We start from the raw sequence: 8432 nt of genomic DNA, 5'->3' as shown, positions 1-8432 counted from the left end.
TTTACTTACTTGAGAGAGAGAGAGAGAGAGAGCATGAGCACTGGGAAGGGGCAGAGGTAGAAGCATGCACCCAGCTAAGCAAAGAGCCCAACATGGGGCTCAATCCCAGGACCCTGAGATCATAACCTGAGCTTAAGGCAGACACTTAACCAACTGAGCCACTCAGGTACCCTGAGAATTTTTTTATCTCCCCTAAAAAGGTATCTGCTAATGGCACAGTGGATGATTGACTATCCATTTTGATTATGCCTCATTGTAATAGCAACACAATAATAATTAGCCACATTTTATTTAAAAAAAATAAAATTCATGAAAATGAATCAAGCTACAAGCAGGTTCCCAGGTGCCACCGACTGAACAGACTAGACAAGAAAGCACAATATCCATTATAATCTCTTCTTAACTAACCTAACTTGACTTTCAAATAGAAACCAGTGAAGATATGGAGAAAAGAAGAAAATACCAAAAAAGAGAGGAGAAAGGATGAGCAGAATCCAGGATTTTACAAAGGAGGAAGCATTAGACACACACACACACACACACACACACACACACACATTCAAAATCTGACTCCACCATTGCCCTCTCAAAAGCAAAAGTTTTTAATAAGAAGAAAATCCCAGTAGCAATAGAAAACAAAAAAGAATATCACTAGAAAATCAAAAATTTTGAGGAATTTATTAAAGAAGAAAGATAGGTGGTATTAGACTAAGAGTAAAAAAGACCTGAGAAAATCAAATCCATGTGTAAGAGAACACTGCTCTGGATTGGTTCTATGAGTGCTCTAAATTCAATCAATAGCTATAAAGAGTTGGAGGAAGCCCAGAGATATCACTGGATTAACTAATTGAATAACTATATATAAAAATATGCACTTACCGTCCCTCACTTCATTTCCCTGAACATGCAATGAAACAGGAGTAAGATGTGTAAGCACATAATAAACAAAAATTTAAAGCATAGCAAATATTTGTCAATAATGATAATAGAGTGAACAGGTCAAATATTCCATATTAAAAGACAAAAAAGCCCAAGTTGAGTTTACAAATATTTATTTTCCATTTACAAAAAAACACATCTCAGCAAAATAAAACAAGACCAAATATTGAAGAATGTAGAAAACAAATTATATCAAAAAAGAAGCAAATGTAGCAATATTAATATTAAATCAAAGTCAAATCAAAGTCAAAAAACATTAAAAGGGAAAAGCGTGGGTTCCATTTTGTATTTATTCTTTAAAATATAATACACTAAGAAACCATAACACTAAGATCAAGGATCTTTATGCAGTTATCACGATAGCTTCAGATATCATGTCTTCACACTGAACATTTTTCTTAGTGAAACCTTGAAAGTGCACATATAATTTAATCTGTGTGCTTGGTTTCCACTGGGTCTCAGAGAGGTGGTTTTGAGGAACCCCTGAGAACACTGTCTGCCCTGCCTGAATATAAAAGAAAGAAAAAATGACAACAGGAAGCAGAGTGTTTTTCTAAATAGGGATTTTATTTATATGTGTGCCTGATTCAGAGTCTGAGAGGACTTTAGTTAACTTCACATGATTTGGGGATTGTGTAAAAGCCTGACAGTCCCCAAACATGAAGGTTGCTCAGTTCTGTATTTGGAAGAACACCTCAGAGACAGTAAGCCCTCTCCTTCTGGAGAAATCTGAGCTGATGCTGGAGATCTTCTTGCAGGATGGTAGAGAAAGGACACGTGCATGAAATGGGTGGTCAGCTGGACTGTTTCATCCAGATATTTTATTGTAAACTCGCAAACCCATGAATGGTACCAATATAAACTGAATAACCACATCCGAGTTGGCAAGTAAATTTTTTTAAAGATTTTATTTATTTATTTATTTATTTATTTATTTATTTATTTATTTATTTATTTTGACAGAGAAAGAGAGCACAAGCAGGAGGAGAGGCAGGCAGAGGGAGAAGGAGAAGCAGGCTCTCAGCTGAGCAGGGAGACCAATGCCAGGCTTGATTCCAGGACCCCGGGATCAATCCGGTACGTCTAATCGGAGTGACCTGAGTTATAATTTCCAAACCTTCACTCCCCTTGCATCCCACCCCCACAGGAAAGCACATACCTCCCAGCCTTGATCGTGTGACTTGCACTGATCAATACAATGTGAGTGGGCATGCCCCGCCAACTAGGAGAAGATGCCTTACACATGACTGTGGTCTGGCTAAGCATCTTGTGCCTGCATCTCTCTTACAAGATGGTCGTCTTAGTTTGCTAAGACTTCTGTAACAAAGTACCACAAACTGAATATCTTAAACAGAAATTCACTCTCTCACAGTTCTGGAGGCTGAAGTCCAAGATCAAGGTGTCAGTATGGTTGGTTCCTTCTAAGGTTGATAAGGATCTGTTCCAGTCTTTCTGTTTGACTTGTAGGTGGCCATCTTCTCACTGTGTCTCTTCACATGGCGTTCTTCCTCGGTGTATGCCTCCAAGTTTTCTTTTTATAAGGACACAAGTCATATTGGATTAAGGCCACTGTAATGATTTCATTTTAACTTGATTACCTCTGTAAGGAACATATCTCCAAATAAGGTCACATACTGAGTCAGGACTTAAACATATAAATTTTGTGAGGATACAACTCAACCCATAACAAAGAGCATATCTCAGAGAGAAGCTGCTCATTCAGTATGGAAGAAAGAGGCCATGTGTAGTAGACCTGCTAGAGACCTGTGACCCTTATATTACATGAGCAAGAAATAAATGTGTATCGTTAGCCACTGAGACTTAGGGTTTGTTTATTACGCAGCACAATTCACTAAAATCTGACAATGATGCTAATTTACTAGGTGATCTAATAGCAATTAACTAGGAAATCCCTTTAAAACCAGAGTATCTTACCCTGTAGGAAAAGGAACTCCACCAACCATTTTCGATGAGCAGTTAGTTATATGGCATCAGTAAGCTCAGAGGTGCCTAAAATACAGAGATAAGGAGAGCACATAAGTGATGGGAACCACAAAAAGAACTCCTGGGTGAAATAAGGAGAGCACTTGGGGACTCAGCCCTGCCCCTTCCATTTCTTATGTTCAAAGTTAGTGGGATTTCCAAAGAGCAATCCGTTGAGATAATCATGGTGTCCTAAGGTGTTCTTATAAGCAATATGGAGGAATTTGTAAGTAAATGGTGTCCAACATTCAAAGTACCAAGAGTAAAGAATTTCCTACTCTGTTTATTCAATGTAACATGGCAGATGATGTCAAAAGAAAAATGAGCTCAGACCTCAAGTGTTAAGTTCAATGTCTACATGCTTATAACAGAAAGAAGTTTAAGAAAAACTTTCTTACTCAACTCTTTATTATCTTTTGGACTATTTTTTCCCCTTACAAAGACAGAGAGAAAGTCTGCCTAAAATATTTTACTCTCCAGACAGATAGGTAACATGTTATAGAAAATTCTGCTCTGAACTCCTAACCACTGGACTTCAAAGAAAACATCTCAAAGCCATTACAAGCGACCCATGATTTTATATTTTTACTTCTCTCTACCTTGGATTTGCTTTCTGACATTTCATTGTAATCCACTGCTATAGCCTTCCAATTACTTCTATTCCCAAGAAATTTTTTTCCCTAAGTCATAGGTTTAGATAGTTTGAGTTAGCCCAGAGAGGATGAAATCCAGCCCTAGTTTTGATGGGCCTCAAGACTTCCTCTTCATCTGAAGGATGTGTGTAGCTTTAGTTGGCTCACAAGGCCATAAAAAGATCACACAGTCAGATCATTAAGAGCATGGTGTATGGAGTCAGACAACCTCAGCTCAAATACTCCGCCATGTGCCTTGAGCAACTCTTTAACCTTATAGGCCTTACTGTGCTCATCTGTCAAGTGAGGCCAATGATAGTACCTCGCTCCAGGGAAGTTCTAAAGATTAAGTAAGCTAATGCCCCTATGTACCCGGCAAATTGTAAGGGGTCAGTGAATATTCATTATTATCAAGATGGCTTTGAAATCCTCTTCTGGAGAGAGAGCTAGCAAATTGGTCACCACTGGTCCAGATATGCCTAAGTTTTGGTTTGGGTGGCCTGGGAATCTTGGCAGCTTTTGCCAAAGGCATATCCAAGTCTGGAACTACTGTAGGGTTCACCCGTGGCCATAAGAAGGAGGAGGTAAAGTTTGCTCTCTCTCCAGTACCACTCATTCACAGAAGAAAAGAGGGAAATGTTTCTGTTTCAGTGTTGAGTATACCATCACATTTCTCTCATTCAACAAATATTGACAGTTCTCACCATGTACCAGGCATAGTACAGGAGGTGGGGATGCAGCAGTGAAGAGAAATACAAAATTTTTTTGCAATTTGGAGCTTCCATTATAGTTGGGGGTGGGGACTTAAAACAAATAAAATAAATTAATTATTCTTAAAAACAAGAGTCACAAAGAATTACAGGGCCTGGGACCCTCCCATAACATTGCACCAGACTCTGTTGCCAACTAGATTCACTCTTCTCCTCTACTAAACATATTTCCAGGCCCACAATGTCTTGTTGCCATTGGTTGACATACATTTTAAGGTCCAAAGATGAAACAAATGCTTATGGAGTTGGAGTCCACAGGTTTTAGGTCCAGTCCTGGCTTGACCAGACTTAAGCATGTAACTCTGGCCATGTCACAAAAATATGAAATTTAGCTTGAGTTTTGACTGTGTAAAATAATGGAATTGATCAATCACTGGTTTTCAAAGTGGTCTTAGGACACAGAAATTTCAACATTACCTTGGGACTTAGAAATGCAAATTCTCAGACCTCGCTCCAGAACTACTGAATCATACCCTCTCGGAGTGGGAGCCAGCAATGTGAGTTTCAACAAGACATTTAGACTTTTTCTTAAAAAAAAAAAATCAATCTCAATGCAAATCCCAAAAGAAAATCCTTCTCCTTTTAGCCAGGCCTCCTCCAGAACTTTTATAAGCAATACTCAATCTAAAATCTCACTTTATGATCTAAAAAATAATTTTTTTTACAACTTACAGTCTTTCCAAGTATGGGAGTTTAAAAAATATTTTGTGCTTTTCTCTCTTAACATTCTTTTTGTGCTAAATTACAAGTATGTTTGATTCCACTTCATAAGCTAATTAGTGATGGTGACTTCCAGCCTCTTTCCTGTAAATTCCTTCAAATCCTGAGTGCCTACTTTCCATGTTCACTGCATATTAACAATGCCTGCTAGCACAGAACCTCCTTCCCTTGCGATTCTCCAGCATTTCACACAATGTGAAACAAATAGCCTGTACCCCCTTCCCCATAAGGAAGTGCAGCTGTTTTTAAAACAAGACATGAGCATAACTCAACAGGACAATACAACCACCACCATGTGAAATGGATGAGGAGGTGAAATGGATGTTTCACCATGTGAAACAGGAAAAAGAGGAACTCCTGGCAGGTATCATTAGGCAGAGTGTTCAGGGCAATCCAAATAAAATGTAAGTGTGGTGCAGTTGCAACTCTTCTTTTACTATTTCTGAGTATTTTAAAAATTAATTTTAAATTTTAAACTAAAAATTCTATTCCCTTTCCACACTCTCAGCACTTGGATGTGAATTCTTTGTCTTTCCCAACAGTGTTCCCACTACCTCATTCCAAGCCATCATAACCCCATGCCTGGCCCACTGCTATGCTCTTCTAAGCTGTCTTCTATTTTTCCAATGAAGACTTGATATTGACCAATTTTGCTCAATGGGTGGAGGCATACACTGTTTCAGGAAGGACATTTAAGTATTTCAAAGACTGTTGAGGGTGGTCCACCAAGAGTGGCTCGGTGTGACAGATAAGAGCAAAGAGTGCCAGAGTCTCCATGCACTTTCTCTTATAACTTTTCATTCTCAGAACAGAACTGAGTTTTCCAGGAATATTCAGATGGGATAACTTGGATGTATGTCAGCCCAAGCTACCCTGTTTGAAGGCAATCTTTTTTCAGTCATCTGGGGGAACATATTTTTGTTTGTAAAGAGGATAAAGTTTCAAAGTAAGGACCCATTCATGGACAGCTATCTCATGGAAGCTATAAACATTTTTTGAGTTGTTTGTTTACTTGTCCTTAAAGATAATTTGGCAAAGAAGAAGCTAGCTCACTTCAGGACCCAAAGTTTACTGTGCGTAGTTTGGCTTTATTTGCATAATGTTAATATTACACAGAACTCTCTGGTTCCCAAAGCAATAGAAAAATAAGATGTGTTAACAAAACTGCACAGACGAGCAGTAACCAGAATCAGGGATTGTGAACTTAATTATGAAAAGTGACGTCCAAGAAATTAATGAATCAGCTGTCTCAGAATATGGTCAGCAGTGATGATCTCGAGGTTAACATCGTGACCAATGAAACAGACTAACATTTATCAAGAAATCACTTTCAATCACAATAATATATATTCTTATCTGAAAATTGGATGTGAGGCTATACTAACCGTTCCCTGAGACCCTTCCAGCCATAATATTCTAGTATTTGATGATTACACAACATCTTTGAGGTAGAGCTGATTATCATCCAAACTGCCCTTGAAGATCTATTAGCCTAGATGTTATATGAGTTCCCAAAGTAGAATCCAGAGAACCAATTCCAGGCCTATCTACTCAATCAGGGTTTTGCCGCAACTACGAATAATTACAGTTTTATCAGAAGTCTTAAAACCTTTATTCAAAGTGCCACTAATTCAGAAGCAATCAACAAGTAGTGGAGAAACAGAAGATATTTATTAAAGAAAAATTACCTGGCTTGTAAAATCATCCATATGGCTCTGGCCTGCTAGACAATGGTGGGAAAGACCTCATAAAAAAGGGGGAGAGAAGTAAGCTTGAAAAGGAACAACTAATTGAAAATGTCCAAATGCAGACCAACTCCCTGGCAAAAACAACCTATGTACTGTGATTTATGGGATTCTGGGAAAAGCCAACCATACCAAAAACACTACCTACCCTAATCAGCCTTTGTTAGGCTTTAAATTTTTCTGTTATTCATTCTTACTTTCATCCTACTCCTTGGATTGGAAACTTATGAAAACTTCGAAATATTATCAACCATTACCACCTTAACAGAAAATTCTGTTTTATCAGATTAGCTACTCGCACCTTCATCAGGACTCCATCAGAGAATACTAACAGGTAAAGGTTAGAATGGAGGAAGAATTTATCTAAGTCTAGAGCCTCTAAAGGTTAGGAAAAATGGAGTGACATGGTGAGGAATCCTGAGGTCCAAAAATAAAGAGAGAGAAGTAAAGCAAGTTTAGGAGTAGGGAGAAAGAAAAGGAAACTAACATTTGATGCATAGCTACTGTGTGCTAGGCATACCTCTAGATGCTTCACATATATGTTTTCATTTTATCTACAGAATAACCTACTGGTTAGATAATATTAACCACATTACAATATTTTTATAATAGCTATATTATTTTACAGCTGATAAAACTATAGGCTCAAAGGAGATAATAGATTGTCCAAGTTTATAGAGCTAACAAATTTACATTCAGATCTCTGCGACTCCGGAGCCTGGGCATGTTTCTCTCTACTACAAGGCTTCCTAAAATTCAGAAATCTTATCTCTAAGACTTGTGTTCCCCAAGCACTTCATTACTTACTGAGTAGGCCCTGAGGAAGAAAGGAATGGAAACCCCATTTACCCCCTTCCCAATTTTTCTTTAAACCAATGTTTTTCAAATTTTGCTTTTAGCCATGAAAACTTGTCTTCAGAATAATCTTAAGTAAAACCCAATCCATCTACCATGGTAGCCCCAAGGCCTCTTCATGGAATGACATGGGTGCCATAGAGAAGCTTTAAAACCACTGCAAAAAAAAAAATGGAAACAAATACTCCACAACTTAATGTATATCAATGGCTACTAAGCAAATGTAAAGGAACTCCAAATCATTAGTCATTAAGAAAATGCATATTAAAACAGCAATGTATAACCATTACACACCTACTTGAAAATCTAAAATTCTAAAAACCAGGTTAACCAAGATGTAGAGCAACCGAAACTCTTAAATATTGCTAATGAGAATGCAAACAAGTAGGGCCACTTAGAGAACAGTTTGGCATTTTCTTATAAAGTTAAAACATACCATTACCACACACAATCCAGTAATTTTGCTCCTAAGTACTTATCCAAGAGAAATGAAAATATATGTCCACACCAAGAATCATACATGATTAGTCATAGAGTCCATAATCAGAAAGAGCCCAAATGTTCACCAACAAGTTAACAGGTAAAAAAAAAAATTGTGGTATTCCATACAATGAAATAAGAATCAGCAATGAAAAGGGAAAACTACTGATACACTCAACAACATGGATGAATCTCAAAAATATGCTGGGTAATAGAAAGCAGACACACACACACACGAGTATACTATGATTCCACTTACATGAGATTCTAGAAGAGACAAATCTAATCTACAGTGATTGAAAGCAGGT

At 37.7% G+C, this 8432-nt stretch overlaps 1 long non-coding RNA gene across 1 annotated transcript; it reads right to left on the bottom strand.

The window, feature by feature from the left end:
- Nucleotides 1–1479: 1479 nt before the first annotated feature.
- Nucleotides 1480–8432, bottom strand: LOC118353504 (uncharacterized). Its single transcript, XR_004812603.2, has 3 exons — nucleotides 8384–8432; nucleotides 2875–2949; nucleotides 1480–2539 (listed from the first exon to the last, which is right to left on the bottom strand). It is a non-coding gene; the product is annotated as an uncharacterized LOC118353504 (long non-coding RNA).

This window comes from Canis lupus, chromosome 37 (assembly GCF_003254725.2).
Source record: "Canis lupus dingo isolate Sandy chromosome 37, ASM325472v2, whole genome shotgun sequence".
NCBI lineage: Eukaryota > Metazoa > Chordata > Mammalia > Carnivora > Canidae > Canis > Canis lupus.
Note: the sequence above shows the minus strand (reverse complement) of the source record. Positions and strands in the feature narration are given on the sequence as shown.